The 16,343-nt window shown below is 31.2% G+C and overlaps 1 protein-coding gene across 1 annotated transcript in view; it reads left to right on the top strand.

Annotated features, from left to right (window-relative positions):
* The first annotated feature begins 2,551 nt into the window (after positions 1-2,551).
* The window catches only part of LOC108912630 (fatty acid 2-hydroxylase), a 66,572-nt gene continuing 52,780 nt past the window's right edge, over positions 2,552-16,343 (top strand). Inside the window, exon 1 of the mRNA XM_018717924.2 lies at positions 2,552-2,814. The gene's annotated coding sequence lies outside the window, so the exon portion shown is untranslated. The remainder of the gene's footprint in view (positions 2,815-16,343) is intronic.

The following is a 16,343-nucleotide window of genomic DNA, read 5'->3' on the forward strand; positions in this document are numbered from 1 at the left end:
ATTGCTCTTCCGAATGAATAAATAATAATAATAATAATAATAATAATAATAATAATAATAATAATAATAATAATAATAATATTAAATAGTTTATTTACCTATATAAACACTACAATACATTATTACAGGGAATAAGCAGTAAATAAACATAATCCCTTTAAGCAAGCTTGTCTGGGGTGTAGATACATATTTAAAATATAGTAATAAAAAGAAATATATACACAGAAATATTCAATAAAATTAATCAACAGACAAACAACATGTCATGGATTCAATAAAATGTTTCATGTTAAATACACACGATGGGTTCTTGAAAACGAGACGGAGCGAATAACTCTCAGGAAAATTATTTTTCCGAAAAACGTCGAGACAGGCCGATTTGATCGAAAGGGGACATTTTTTCACACAAATTTCTTGTTACAAACTCTACCCCCCTAGAGAGGGCAGCAACTCACCAAAAATCTTAATAGGGAAGAAGGGTTAAGTGATACATCGTTTGAAAGGTATTCTAATTCTCTACACAACTGTGTTTTATTTTTTGAATTTGACCGATTAGTTCCGGAGATACAGGTTGTTAATAAAAAAAACTACTTTTTACAAATTTATTTACAAGTTACTAAATGTCGGCCAATTATTAATAGTCCAGTTGGTAGAGATTCGGCCTGTGTCAAACCTTGATAACCCGGAAATAATTGCACAGACCTACTTTAAATGATGAGTACAATAACAGGCTAATTTGCTGACAAAGTATTTTATTAGGAAAAAAGTTATTAACAATTTAATCGTGAAAAATATAATATAATTTTTTTTACTAGTTTTCTTTAAATAATTCAATGGGATGACTGTACGAAAAAATGCTTAGGACATGATTTTGTTCGTAATTAAAATAGCTACAAAATGACGATGATCCGATTACGAAATTTGCAATAACAAAGCCGTGAGATTGAAAAAATGGTATAAAACGTCAATTTTTGTTGCTGTAAAAATGTCAATTATAAACAAAAAGTGATAAAACTTTCGAAAACTATAGTTCAATATATATACAATAATGACGCTAAAGCCGAAAATCAGGAGAGCAAAATTTTTTGTTCTATAAGGTGTTATACATTCATCGGCATCTGAAACTCGAAACTTTGCCAAATTTGTTCGAAGCTTTGCTGACACTTGAAATTTGGTACACACATAGTGTAAATATGCAGAAACCAAAAGCAATTTGCAAAATTCAAGTATCTTCATTTTTGCAGTTTTGGTAAGGTTTTATACGTCACCCTAGTTTTATACGTCACCGTTTTTTTAATTTTTGGACGTATATTTATGTATATTTATAAAATATTCCATTACGGTAGATTAGCCAGCATAATTACCTACAATTTAAAAAAATATATATTTTCATCGTTTAGATCCTAAGCTACTTAACATTTTGCGCCTGTTAGCCGTAGTCGTACATTATTCAACATATCAACATAAAACAAAATCGTACGTGTGGGGTAAACCTTTAACTTTAAGTAAACAATTGTTTAAATTTACTGTTGCATATTTCTAATAGTATACAAGCGCCGAAGAGCGGAGCTCGCGCTCGAAAATGAAGAGTTAAAGGTTTACCCCACACGTACGATTTTGTTTTATGTTGATATGTTGAATAATGTACGACTACGGCTAACAGGCGCAAAATGTTAAGTAGCTTAGGATCTAAACGATGAAAATTATTTTTTTTTTAATTGTAGTGTTCTTTTTCAATATTATTAACTAAAAAGAAGACATAAAAACTTATCAAAATTCTTCATAGCTGGCTGGCATTGCCAGTTTTTTTTAAAATGCCGTAGGTTCTTGCTATTTAATTGATAACAATAAATATAGCCTCGAAAATTACCTAATTTTCGAACTGGTTGATTGTGAACAACCGAGAATTAGTAAAGAAGACGAAAAACGTCTCTTTCCCGTCATCAGTGGCCTATTTTGCGCCTTCAAAGACAACAACTTTGGTCTGTAACACAGCAGACAACAAATTTTCGCTATTCTTTCGAATTTTCAAGCAAAACTCTTGCTGCTTGATATCCGCTCTATGCCAGTTGAGACGGAATCGAATTCGAATTTCATTAAACAAGGTAACGAGGAGCCAAGTTCTAGAAGAAGGACGTTTGAACGACGACCCAGGAGATGCACTGTATATTTTCCAGGACCAAGTTCATAGTGCACGGCGAAATTAGCTAGCTCTAGAGCTCTATAGCTCTTTTTAAACGAATTTCTGTGTTTTCTGTGTCAAAATATTTTCAATCTGGGAGACACACAGGGCATTATTTCATAGATTATAATGGTAGATATGAGCTAAGAAACACTCTGTGGAAATTTGGAAGGGACATTGTGTATAATATCCTTAACCGTTCACACGCCGATCCTTGAAAACTTCCGTAACTAGGTGAAGGCTGTAGGCACAGCGAACAGATAGCGGTGCCATGTCAGTTACTCCAATTCGATTCCAAGTAATCAACTTCGATTATCTGGACGTACGCGCATGCAACCGCACAGTAATGTTATTGTTTTCGCGCGAAAAGGGTTCATTTGACCAGAAGCACAGAAGATCTTCCATAAACGGGTTGAAATATGTCCGAAAGTTTACAGTGAACCTTGTTCAACCCTCAGTTGACCCATGCCGCGTTGTTCCTGGGTTCTTTAAAAGCGTTCTAGTGAGTTATAAAAAATATTTTATGCCGTATTTACAAATGAAATTACGTAAATAGTGGAATTATTGTGGCGGCTACGAAATAATGCACCAGTTTATGGTAGAAACCTTTAAAGACGTAGACAAAAAGCTATGTAAGTATTTTTGTAAGTTGTAACAAGTGAATTTATATAAGGTGTCTCTTAATTTGACTACCACACTTCAGCAGGTCATTCTTTGGACTAGAATTTAATTCTGCCGTCTTAAAAAAACACGGTGTCTTGCAAATAACCTATTGACAGGGATTTTTCTTAAAAATCCTCGGTCCTTGCGGAAGTATCAGTATCGATAAACGCTTTTAGCTATTCATGAATATGAATAGCCAAGAAGCGTAGACTAATACTTATACTTATATTTCAACTGGTTTAAATGATTTTAAAAATACATTAGCGATAAGTCATTTCTAAGTTGCTATATCTTCGTACCGAGTCGGAATTAGTTAATGAACTTTTATATTAATATAGACAAAGGAACTCCTAGTAGCAACTTGATAATTTAGTTAAGGGATACTCTATGTGTATATAGTAAGTTGAATTATTATTACACAGTATTACAAAACTATACTGAAAGAATGAAAATAAATAGTGTATGGCTCTCTTTATAAATAGGTTGTATTATAATTCACTAATATTTTTGTGAAGAATATATTTTAAAGTGTAATGTGTAACAACAACATCTATCTATTTATAATCAACAAGATATACAGAGTATCCCGAAATTAGGGGGCAATATTTCTACAGGGTATTCTATGTCGAAAAAGATTACTTTTTCTTTATATAAACGTAGATCCAAAAATTCTTCCTAAGGAAGTGATAGCCACTTAAAGAGGCCACTCTGATGTTTTTTTTTAAATAACTCCGAAACGAGTTGAGATAAATTTATGAAATTTGGTAATTAGCTTAACTCTTAAGTGCACAGTCCCCTACTAACACGAAATTGGCAAATTTTCATCACATACGTTCTAACACAATTTACCATAACTTTTTTATGCTGTCACTTTTTGACTTTTGACTGAAAATTATGAAATTTCAGAATTTTTTAGTAAATGAAGGTTCAGATTGGTAAAATGTTCAATTTTTGTGTAAAATCCGTTTAAAAATAATGTTACATGTGTTAATGGTAGAAATATTTTGGTTAGCGACGATGATGTTTAATTTATTGTCATGGTAAATCTATGATCTCTTTTCTGTATATTTACTTTTTATTTTAATCACGTAGATAAGGTTTTTTTTTCCTTCGCATCGTTTGATAAAACTGATGTTAATTTTTTGCCACTATTTCTTATTTACTGTAATATTTATGATTTTTATTGGAATGGGTGTTTGAATTATTTTATATTTCATTTATATAAAGATAACTCTAAATAAATATAATTATTCAAAATTAGTAACATTAATTTATTAGACCAATAATTGTAATAAATATAATAATCAAGTTTGAGAATATATTTAATTGTGTTATACTGCTCTAAATAATCTTTGTATATTTTTGGAGTGCTTATGATGTTTACTAATGCATAATACGCAATTTAGTTTTGTTCATTTTAACATTCGTTCTATTCGTACGGGATTTGATCTGTTTAATGACATAGTGCATACTGAGGATTTCTCTGTTATAGGTTTATCTGAAACTTGGCTTAATAATAAGATTCAAAATGACGTTTTTGATTTAGAAAACTATTCACTTGTTAGAAATGATAGAGCTGTTCGTGGGGGTAGAGTAGCTTTTTATATAAAAAATCATATTCAGTTTAAAATATTAAAAATTGAATCTACTGATTTTATTGAACAACTTTGGATTAGTACAAAAATTGGAGGTAAGAAATTGTGCTTTGGTACAGTGTACAGGTCACCTGATGTTAATCTGAAGATGGCTATTGATGATTTAGAAGCTGCACTAGTTGGCGTTCTACCTGACTTTGATTATGTTCTTTTTGGGGGTGATTTTAATGTTGACCTTTTAACTGCGAACAATGCTACGTTGCTCTTAAACAATTTTTTAGATAAATATGGTTTAACACAATGTATTGACTGCCCTACTCGGATTACTCCTACAAGTCAAACGCTTCTAGATCTTATTGTTACGTCACGTAATGACATAATTGTGAATAGTGAGACTATTAATATGGATGGTATTTCTGATCATAAGTTGGTTGCATGTAATTTGAAGATTGATAAAGTTAAGCAACCTCTACTATTCCGTACCTTCAGGGACTTTTCTAATTTTAATTATGATTTATTTGTGTACGATCTTGGGAATATTAATTTTGATTTAATATATAATTTTGTATATGTAGATGATATTGCCCAATTTTTGAATGAAAGTAGTATTAGTCTGTTTGATATTCACGCACCGTTAAAAACTGTTAGGATCACGAAACCGCCGGCTCCTTGGCTTACATATAATTTGAAAATCATGATGAAGTTGAGGGATAAAGCTTATGTTAAATATAAAAAACTAAAAACTGTGGGTAACTGGGAAGCTTACAAAAGACTTAGGAACATGGTTAACTCAGCGATCAAGTCTGACAAAAAAGCTTACCTTCATTATAAATTTAAAACTGATCCTAAAGCTTTCTGGCGTACCTTGAAATATTTGAATATTAGTAAAAACTCTGATAACATTAACTATTCTCATTTTGGTAATACTAATGATTTTAATGATTATTTCCTCAATAATATTCCTCTGCGTTCGGTTGATGATAATTTTCTCAATAATAATTACGTTAATAAACCTTTTGGCACAGACAGTAATTTTCAATTTTCAGAGGTGGATATCGGTGTTGTGGAAAAAGTACTTGCTAAAATCAAGTCAAAAGCTAAGGGGTGTGACGGAATTGACTTAAAAATGCTCACGTTGCTGCTTCCATCTGAGTTGTTTTATAACTTTTTTTGTTAATAAATGTTTAACCACTGGCGATTTCCCTGACGTCTGGAAAGAGGCACTTGTCATTCCGGTGCCTAAAAATAGTTGTCCCAACAATATTTCTAATTTTAGACCAATAAGTATTTTGCCTACGCTTTCCAAAATTCTTNATTGGAATGGGTGTTTGAATTATTTTATATTTCATTGTTATAAAAGATAACTCTTAATAAATATAATTATTCAAAATTAATTTTAATTTACATTTTATCATACTATTAGAAGTAGTATTTGTAAGAATATGTTTGTTTCTGGTCGGTAACATTAATTTATTAGACCAATAAATGTAATAAATATAATAATCAAGTTTGAGGATATATTCAATTGTGTTATACTGCTCTAAATAATCTTTGTATATTTTGGAGTGCTTATGATGTTTACTAATGCATAATACGCAATTTAGTTTTGTTCATTTTAACATTCGTTCTATTCGTACGGGATTTGATCTGTTTAATGACATAGTGCATACTGAGGATTTCTCTGTTATAGGTTTATCTGAAACTTGGCTTAATAATAAGATTCAAAATGACGTTTTTGATTTAGAAAACTATTCACTTGTTAGAAATGATAGAGCTGTTAGTGGGGGTGGAGTGGCTTTTTATATAAAAAATCATATTCAGTTTAAAATATTAAAGATTGAATATAGTGATTTTATTGAACAACTTTGGATTAGTACAAAAATTGGAGGTAAGAAATTGTGCTTTGGTACAGTGTACAGGTCACCTGATGTTAATCTGAAGATGGCTATTGATGATTTAGAAGCTGCACTAGTTGGCGTTCTACCTGACTTTGATTATGTTCTTTTTGGGGATGATTTTAATGTCGACCTTTTAACTGCGAACAATGCTACGTTGCTCTTAAACAATTTTTTAGATAAATATGGTTTAACACAATGTATTGACTGCCCTACTCGGATTACTCCTACAAGTCAAACGCTTCTAGATCTTATTGTTACGTCACGTAATGACATAATTATGAATAGTGAGACTATTAATATGGATGATATTTCTGATCATAAGTTGATTACATGTAATTTAAAGATTGATAAAGTTAAGCAACCTCTACAATTCCGTACCTTCAGGGACTTTTCTAATTTTAATTATGATTTATTTGTGTACGATCTTAGGAATATTAATTTTGATTTAATATATAATTTTGTATATGTAGATGATATTGCCCAATTTTTGAATGAAACTATTATTAGCCTGTTTGATATTCACGCACCGTTAAAAACTGTTAGGATCACGAAACCGCCGGCACCTTGACTAACATTTAATTTGAAAATCATGATGAAGTTGAGGGATAAAGCTTATGTTAAATATAAAAAACTAAAAACTGTAGGTAACTGGGAAGCTTACAAAAGACTTAGGAACATGGTTAACTCAGCGATCAAGTCTGAGAAAAAAGCTTACCTTCATTATAAATTTAAAACTGATCTTAAAGTTTTCTGGCGTACCTTGAAATATTTGAATATTAGTAAAAACTCTGATAACATTAACTATTCTCATTTTGGTAATGCTAATGATTTTAATGATTATTTTCTCAATAACATTCCTCTGCGTTCGGTTGATGATAATTTTCTCATTAATAGTTACGTTAATAAACCTTTTGGCACAGACAGTAATTTTCAATTTTCAGAGGTGGATACCGGTGTTGTGGCAAAAGTATTTGCTAAAATCAAGTCAAATGCTAAGGGGTGTGGGAATTGACTTAAAAATGCTCACGTTGCTGCTTCCGCATCTGAGTTGTTATATAACTTTTTTTGTTAATAAATGTTTAACCACTGGCGATCTCCCTGACGTCTGGAAAGAGGCACTTGTCATTCCGGTGCCTAAAAATAATTGTCCCAACAATATTTCTAATTTTAGACCAATAAGTATTTTGCCTACGCTTTCCAAAATTCTTGAAAAGATAGTTCATGAACAACTTTCCAATTTTTTAAATAATAACAATATTTTACCGGCAACTCAATCTGGTTTTCGGGTTATCATAGTAGGTACAACTACTGCTTTATTAGATGTTACTGATGAACTGTTTAGAGCCAGGGATCAACACAAAAATTTTTTTTTTTGGTGTTTCTTGACTATAGTAAAGCATTTGATACATTAGTACCCTCTACATTGTGTTTAAAACTTAAATATTTTGGCGTTAGTGATCTAGTGGTTACGTTCTTTACAAATTATCTTTCTGCAAGGCGCCAAAGAGTATGTTTAAGTGGAATATTGTCTGATTTGTCTGAAATGCACAGAGGTGTATCTCAAGGAAGCATTTTGGGGCCGCTTTTGTTTTCAGTTTATACTGCTGACTTCTCAATGTTCTTGCAATATTCTAAGTCGCATCAGTATGCTGATGATTACCAAATATTTTATAACTTTTCTATTTCCGACATTGATTCTGCGATAGAACACATTAACTCCTACCTAAATACGATCTCTACTGTGTCCAATGCTCATGGATTAATTCTGAATGAGAAAAAAACTGAGTTACTCATTTTCGGACCGTGTCGGGATGAAATAATTAGTTACTCTAATCTTAATTTAGTCCTCAATGATAAAGCTTTAATCTCTTCTGCATGTTGCCGGGATTTGAGTATTTACCTTCATACTGATCTTAAGTTTCAGAAACATGTGTCCAATTTAATTCAGAAGTCTTACTACAAATTGCAGACACTATCTTGATTCTTAGCTATCTAGCCTATTGTGACGTAGTTTATTGGCCTGCTATATTAAATCGGGACAAGGAAAGCCTTCATAGGCTACAAAATGCTTGCTTAAGATTTGTTTATTGTATTAGAAAATTTGATCATATAAGTGACATGTATGAGCAATACAAGTGGTTAAAACTAAATGAGCGTTATATAGTTCACATGGCGGCTCTTGTCTATAAAATTAATAAATCGGGTTCTCTTAAATATCTTTTTAATAAACTTGTCAAAGGGCGGCATGAACGGTCTACCAGATTTCGTGATATGTACACTGTCCCACGTCATCGTACTGCTCAATTTCAAAAGTCATTTAGTTATAATGCCGTTAAAATCTTTAATAAGCTCCCCTCTGCCATTAAATCTGCTTCTAGTTGTCAAGTTTTGAAAAAACAGGTCAAATCTTATGTTGCCAACTTAACATAGATCTATATTTATTTGTATTTTTCTTATGCATGCTTTGAATTTATATATATATTTTGTATTTCTCTTTTTTTATAATAATACTTAATTGATATGTTTTCTAAGGGAGTGGTTAGGTGGTAGAGCAACAGTCATGTTGAACCTCGCCACTTCTCTAATAATATTTTTTTGTTATCTGTTGGTTCGGCGGGGTCTTAACCATATAAATAAACATTTAAATATAGAAAAAAATTTTGTATTTTTCCTACCACTTTCGTGATTTTTTGCTATTTTTGACCTGTTTTTTGACTTCACTTTCACTCGCTCATTAGTCGTATAGCGCTCCATTTTATCTAAGCGCAACGTGTTTACTATAACATGTGACCCTGCACAATACTGCCAACTTTTCGGAATGAAAATGGCGCACACTTCAAGTCCCGCGTTACTTTTGGAATACCCGATACATGAAGGTATGCGATGGTGTAAAAATGTACTGTAGCTTTTTTAAATGAACCCTTTTCGCTTTATACGAACTCTTTTGCATTCAAAAGATCCATGTAATGGGTTTTCCTTTCTCTTTTTTCCTCTAACCTTTACATTCTCTTTTCAACAACTAACAGTAATCTGCCGTCATATCTCGCCCTACTTACTCTGAAACCTTTTTTCCATTTCTTTTAAACCTTGGCTAAATCGTAAGTTATTAGGTATGTAATTTAAGTAATCCTAATAGTCTGAAATTCTCCACCATTTTCGCTATTAGAGTTTTATAATTAACAAGTTTTATGATTACCCAAAAGGTTTTCTGTTAGATTTTTTCAGCTTTGAAGCTTTGCCATGCAACCGTCCATTTCCAATACAAAACCTTCACCACAATATTTTTTGAATTTGACATACATCGAATATATCCTCTTACATTGCTGGTTTTGGAGAATGTATCTTTCAAGTACCCCATTCACCTTTTCTATCCAAAGCCTCAACAAATTTTTTCAATCGTTTTATGTGTAGTGGAGAAAATAAGATGAAGCCTGGAAAAAGCGTAATGGTTTTCCCACGACGGCACATTTCCTAAGCATATTCGCAAATAACCAATTTTTTGAGGATTTGGGTGGCATTTTCTCTGGGTAATGGTTCCAAACTGACCTAAAATTCATATTTAGCGGATTCGAAAACATAAAGCTATCGGGATCTGATCAAACCACTTTTTTTGTTTCGCATGCTTGTGTACCTAATTAATAGTCTAAATGTTTTCTTGATTATTTTTTATTTCGACGGTACATTTAGTAATCATCTTAGAAGCTCCATTCATCTACAATTTTTGTCGCTATCGAATATTGACTTCAACAGTTCTCAATATATTCGTATTTTTTATTAAGTAAGATCACTATTTAGTTACTTTATGCTTGTTATTTGCGTTATATGGTTTAATACAACGAGATAAAAGATCCTTAGAAAAATAATTTTCAATTTCGTGAACACCCTGTATGAACAATAAACAGTGTATGAATAATAAATAAAATATAAGCACCAACTTCTACATCTTTTTGTTCTTAATTAAAAAATATTATTTATTCATATACATTCGGTGAAGTTTTACACAAATAATTCTTATGATACCCAAAAAGTCGTGCAAGAAACAAATTATCGTTTTCTTAATAATTTCATCTTCTAAATCATTTTAGTGCTAAGGCTACGATGTCGACTTTAGAATCATTGTTTTTTATATATTCGAATTATTCTGTTCAATAGTCCAACTAATTCAGTCTTTCGATTAGTATCCACATTTGTTTATATGATTTTTTAAAAAGAAACGTATTCACAGCATATACTTTAAACTTAAAATAGACACTCATATGATAAAGACACATTCAAATTCGAAGGTACTCATAGATGTGATGAATGATGAGAGTGTTAGCCGGATATGAATTTTGTTTCAAATTTTCAAATGGACGTTATTTCCCATTCTTGTAGCAAGTCCTATTATAGTACGGAGTAGCAGGAAACCAATTCATGGTCTCCGGAAAGTCCGGGTTCCGGAGTGGATCAAACGAGCTTAAAAGGCTTAAAAACTGTTCTAAATTTGTTGTCATGTTAATCTTTCAGCTATAAAGCCTAAATATTTACCGTTAGCGTTCTAAATAGTGAAATATGGGTCAAGCTATACAGGGTGTCAACTAGCGAATGTAACATTTTTCAAGTGTATAATCTAGAATCCAAATGGTACCTATTTAATCAGACTTGATTAAACGAAAAATGTCGTAAAAAAGTTACAGGGTGTTAAAGTTTCTTTTCTCATTTCTTGTTTTCTCCTTAACTCAGAATCCAGTTAACCGATTTGAGCAAAATTTGTTGCTTAGTTTCTCTTCATGAAGTATGCAGTGATTATGTTCCTATTAGGTTAAATCATACAGAGCGTTCATTTTACTACAACCCTTTGAGAATATTCTTTTGCAACTTTTTTGTACGTTTAAATTTTTACACGCAACTGTCAGAAATATGTAGAGAATTTTATTCTACACAAAAAAATGTATATCTATCAAAAGTCGAAATTATGCTCGATTATGAACATATTATAGAAAGCATTTATTAACACATACCCCATATTTTTTTAAATAACTACGTATCCATAACAACATGACGATTTTGATGTCACTGTCAAGTTTGTATTTTACGAAAGTTTGTTTCTGAAAATGCCTCGTCACAATAAATTTTCGAATAATGAAATGAGCGACATTTTAGTGGACGCGCTGCTAAAAGTACATATGAAGAACTTTATCCAAATCGCAGGCAATCTTTTCATTGTTTGCTTCTTTATTGACCAGATTAGGAGAAACTGGAAACTTTCGGTCTAATTCACGAAATGGAAGGTATGTTCAAAGAAGGGTACATACAAGACAAAGAACAAATTCTAGAAAGAGTAGAAGAAAATCCCGAAATTAGTATTCGTCGTTTGTTAGAAGGCGGTCACAGGATTTGATCGCAAAACGAAGAGAATGGGAGACACGTAGAATATTTATTATAAGTTTTTTATTACTGCCACCTTTCAGTTTATTATGTTATTAATTATATTATTTATTATGTTTATTTGGATACGTAGTTATTTCCAAAAAATGTGGGGTATGTATGTTAATAAATATTTTCTGTAACATCTTCATAACCGAGCATAATTTCTAATTTTGAAAGGTACACATTTTTTGTGTAGAATAAAAATCTCTACAAAGTTACAGAAGAATATTCAGATGAGTATAGAAGGAACGGCATTGGGCCCAAAACGTACTTTTGAGGCACACCTGAGTAGATATCACGGAAAGAAGAAATGGTCTGTCCAAATTTGCAAAAGATTATTTGCGAAGTCAAATAAATTTTGCTTCACAAAATCCCTAAATTCGTTTTATTTCCAACTTCGCTATTAAGTTTTTGTTTAAATTAAATACGAGAGAACCACACTGGACCAAATTTTAAATTTATGTTTTCAAAGGTTCTTGAGTGGTTTATTAAGCATCGTTTTCACATCCAATCTTTGACGGGTCGTAGAATCCTTAGGAAAAGCTTTAGGAAACAATGCTACTCCTTTTTATTACTTTGACAGTCTTCAAATTGTGTCAACGTCGCTGTTACACCATCTATATAGTTTCAACTATTTAAGATTACTATATTAGGTTAATTAGCGTCTATTTAATACTCTACACAATATGCATATACGTATTTTGTGACAGCTAGGAAAACATATTTTTTAAATAAAAACACTAGCATATTTTTTATATGGATATAAATAAAGTATAATTGGGTACCTACATTCGCTATACTAAATTTCAAATAATTGTACACCTAATTAATGGTTCCGAGGTCGAACTACGCAAAACTATAAAATAAGCGTATTTTCTAGTAAAATAATATACTCACTTGAAAACTGTAGGACTATTTGGTTAAGTCATAAAATTAAATAAAATGCTGGTTGATTCAAGTAAAAATAGAGACTGGAAAAATTTACGTAAGATTAAAGTTCTGTTGAAGTGATTTCATCAGTCCTTCATATAAATTCATAAATCTGCGTAAAGTATATAAGCTCTGTAGATCAATAACTTAACAACTGAATTTACTACCTCAAGGACAAAGCGTTGCATATATGGTAGTCAAAAAAACTATGTGTTAAAGAAATAGTTTTTACATAATCCCAATATTAATATGCTGTCTTTCTGCTGCTGTTATAAAGTTGAAGACTTTCTGAAAACAAAATATTGGCACGTTCCCAGATAAGAGCACTTTTCTACATACTTAGACAAACTAGACTGAAGTGTTTACAGTGGTAAAAATTATGCTTGTCGCTGCCAGAGTTTACGTATCGGTGATATGTTTGGTTGTCATAGGAGATAGGCGTTTTGTTCACATCGATGGAGTTAGGTGTATAAGTTTACTTTAATTTTAATGTCAACTTGTTAGTTTGATACAACTTAGTTAACGAGTTACGTGTTCCAATCATGAACACCTTTTGAATAGCATAGTTTATAAAATCAATGTTTGTATAATTAAATATTGTTAAATATTCCTGTTTAAAACAGTAGATTTGATATGGAAATTAACATTTTTTATACCTTTATATGGTACTACACGCTGTCGCTCTAATAATGACTTAATTTTATGTAAAATTGAAAAGGTGGTATTGTGGTTATCAGGAAATTTCGGTAACCATATTTTAGACATGCGAAAAAACTCACACGAGTTACTTTTCGACACTGTTGTCGCTAATGTAAATAGGTTTGCGAGTCGACTCGCTGTGACGTCTGGAAAATATCGCAATTCAATATCTCTTGCCAATGTAAACATACATTAATTGTAGATTCGCGATTTATTATGTTTCTTCCAGTTTGTTTCGATATTTCAACAGTAACAGTGAGAGTTTAACATGTTGCACGAGAAGAATACTTCTGGAATAAATCCGCTCATTGTGCAGCTTGACAATCATGCTTGGGCTGAAAGAGAATGGGATAATATGTATAAAATATTATTACGCTTCATTTGAATAAAGTAATTACATCAGTCTCAATAAAGCATAATCTTCCCACATTCAGTAAAATTGATACATAATAGATCCATATTAAACAAAAGTTCTTCAATATCCACCGCTGCCATACGGATAAAATTACTGAACTGTTCAAGCATCAATACCGATATTTTATTAAATTCCTTACCGAAACTATAAAATGAGAATTGTGGATCACTCTGTACAGCGTACTGTGTCGATTGCGTAACATATGTGAGATTAAAGTCATATGAAATAAATCACTAAACCAATATACGAAATTGTCGGGACAGAAGATAACAATAATTTTTTTTATGATCCATAATCTTATCATAAAGATTGTAGATAGTGACACAGTATTTTTAAATGTATATAATATCACATATCGGCATATTATATTATACGGGTGTCGGCAAAAATTAAAAACAATAAATTAGGAATTTTGGTTAAAATTAAAAATTTATCTTTTTACAAAATTTGTTTTCAATACACAGGTCTATAAACAATTTCATAATGATAATAATTTTATATTTTTATGTAATGAATTATTGATAACTACAAATTCAGAAAATAAGTAATGGAATTTCCTTGTACCAATGGTAGAGATAAGAGGCATTAGTAAGTATTAAATATAACAAATTATGATTTTGACAGAAAATTCATCATTTATTTCATTTTTCTGCAAAATATTATGAAATAATAGTATTCTACGATTCTTGAGTTCAGAAACAATAAAATCGAACTGTTTGCGGATATATTTTATATAGAGAATGAGGTTATTCTAACAACATCTGAAAAATAAGACTATAACTAACAATATGACAATGCCTGAAAAAATAATCAAGTACTCTTAATACAAAATTGAATTTCCATGGTACTTACTACTGAAATTTTGACGTTTTTAACTTCAAAGCCAATACTGCTTGATATACCTATGCAAGTATCTTAAATGTTAGTTTTCTAGTAGCCAATTAAAATAAAAAATTAAATAATTCAAAATAGCCACTTTACATTGACAATGTATTCATGAATAAGTTCTTCATTAATTAATTCATCAATTTGGTACCTATTACATTGTTCTAAACTTTTAATTTTTTTAAACAAAATCAGCTACTATCAACTTTACAAACAGTAAATAAAAACTAATTGAAAATGAATACATATAAATAAAATCATGAAGTTATTTTCCAGTAGATTTGATGTATTACACTTATCCAGACTTTTCATGAATTAATTCTTGGAGAAATTCGCAATATAATATGTGATTTATAGGTATGCTACCAGTTGTCACGTTACTGGTCGACCGATGTTTCCATGACGTTACCGATTCAACCAATAGCATTTGATATCTGTCAATTTCCACATTTAATGAATTAAATCTATTTTTCTTTGTACGCCCGAAATATCTGCGTTAATGCGAATTTTATAATTAAAACTTATAAATATGATGTATAGCAACCATCATAATAATTATTGTGTTTAAAGTTTAAACATTGGTTAACCTTTATTAAAATGTGCAGCCTTCGGCTCGAATGCAAGCCTCACATCGGCAAACTAAAGATTTCGTCACTCGACGAATGAGATTTAGATCATTTCTTATCTGGTTAGATGCATCCTGAATTCTTGCAGGTAACTGCTGACGGGTAGTGATTTCAACATGGTAGACAAGCTGCCTCACATGTCCCCATATACAGGGTGTCCCGGAAATTGTGGGCAATCTCTCGGATATGGATAGATAATGAGAAAATAATGTCACAAGTTCATATAAAATTTTTTCCTCCGGGCTCACCCTGTAGAGTTATTAGCTCTTGAAGTTGAGAATTAAAAATGGTTTTTTTGCAGTAACTTTTGTATTTTTCAATACATTTTGAAAATTTTTTGGCTGGATCTATAATTTTTGAAGCTGCTTTGGATGATAATATGAAATCCTCGATAATAATTATGGGGGCCCGGGGGCAAAGCACTCCCCACCAAAATTTCTAGAAAAAAAATTTTTGTTCCACTATACCCCAAATTTTCCATCATTTTATAAAAATTTATGGTATTTTACGTAAAAAAGGTATACTTGTTGAATATCCATAAAATAGATATTTTTTGAGATAAACCCGTTTAAAGAGGAAGGTACCATTTAATTTGAGACATTTTATTTAATTGAAACACAGATTTAATCGTGGTTGGCTTTGACATGTCAGAGTATGCCAAAGGCAATTAAATTGTCAAACTTGTCAAATACGTAGTTTTAAATCTAAGACTCATCTCATAACTCATAATTTGTTATAAAATATGGAGTATTCCAATGAAGAATATGCTGATATGCATTTAATGTACGGGCGGGCTCTTTGTAATGCTTCGGCAGCAAGAAGATTTTATCAGCATTCTTATCCTAATAGAAGGATTCCGGATCGCAAAACTTTCGAACGTATTGATCAAAGATTAAGAGAAACTGGTAAAATACGATTACTATTATTAAACAAAATGGATATTAAATAAATTTTAATGTCTTTAGGTCAGTTTGCTCCTGTTACTGCAAACAGGGGTGGCCCGCGAACAGCACGTACAGTTGAAGTAGAGGAAAATATACT

The sequence above is a fragment of the Anoplophora glabripennis genome, unplaced genomic scaffold (genome assembly GCF_000390285.2).
Source record: "Anoplophora glabripennis isolate ALB-LARVAE unplaced genomic scaffold, Agla_2.0 scaffold650, whole genome shotgun sequence".
Classification (NCBI taxonomy): Eukaryota; Metazoa; Arthropoda; class Insecta; order Coleoptera; family Cerambycidae; genus Anoplophora; species Anoplophora glabripennis.